Source organism: Macadamia integrifolia, chromosome 6 (assembly GCF_013358625.1).
Source record: "Macadamia integrifolia cultivar HAES 741 chromosome 6, SCU_Mint_v3, whole genome shotgun sequence".
Lineage (NCBI taxonomy): Eukaryota > Viridiplantae > Streptophyta > Magnoliopsida > Proteales > Proteaceae > Macadamia > Macadamia integrifolia.
Window position 1 is genome coordinate 10031800 of NC_056562.1, and position 563 is coordinate 10032362.

General features: G+C 40.9%; 1 pseudogene; it reads left to right on the forward strand.

Moving 5' to 3' along the window:
* The first annotated feature begins 203 nt into the window (after window positions 1-203).
* On the forward strand, window positions 204-321 carry LOC122082999 (annotated as a pseudogene).
* The last annotated feature ends 242 nt before the right edge of the window (window positions 322-563 follow it).

Genomic DNA, 563 nt, shown 5'->3' on the forward strand with positions numbered 1-563 from the left:
TTATATATATATATATATATATAATACCTAGTAGTCTATAAATTCATTTCCTCTTAAGTATGCATTTCATGCCTCATTTAAGTCTCTTCCTACAGGTATATAATGGGAATTTTGCTCAACAGAGGTGGGCTCCATAGTGTAAAAACCCAAAAATTACATTCTGCTTGGCAAAATTGGCCAGCCAATTTTGGACCTACCAATATGGGTGCGATCATACCAGCACTAATGCACCAAATCCCGTATAACTCCGTAGTTAAGCGTGCTTGGGTGAGAGTAGTATTAGGATGGGTGACCCCCTGGGAAGTCCTCATGTCGCATTTTTTTTTCTTTGTTTTTTTTTTCCTACTATTCTTAGTCTTGTACTTAAACTTACCTCTTTGTCCACCCCTCCTTATGAGTTCCCCAATGATATTGGCAAGCTGAACAGGAGCAGGTGGGGTCACTTTTGCTTTCTTGGCACTCCACAACTGCCAACCATGCCAGCATTGGCTTCCTCTGCTCTTTCTTCTTGCCTGTCCACAAGTAGGGGTATAAATATCAGATTAGGGTGTTACAACCCAGGT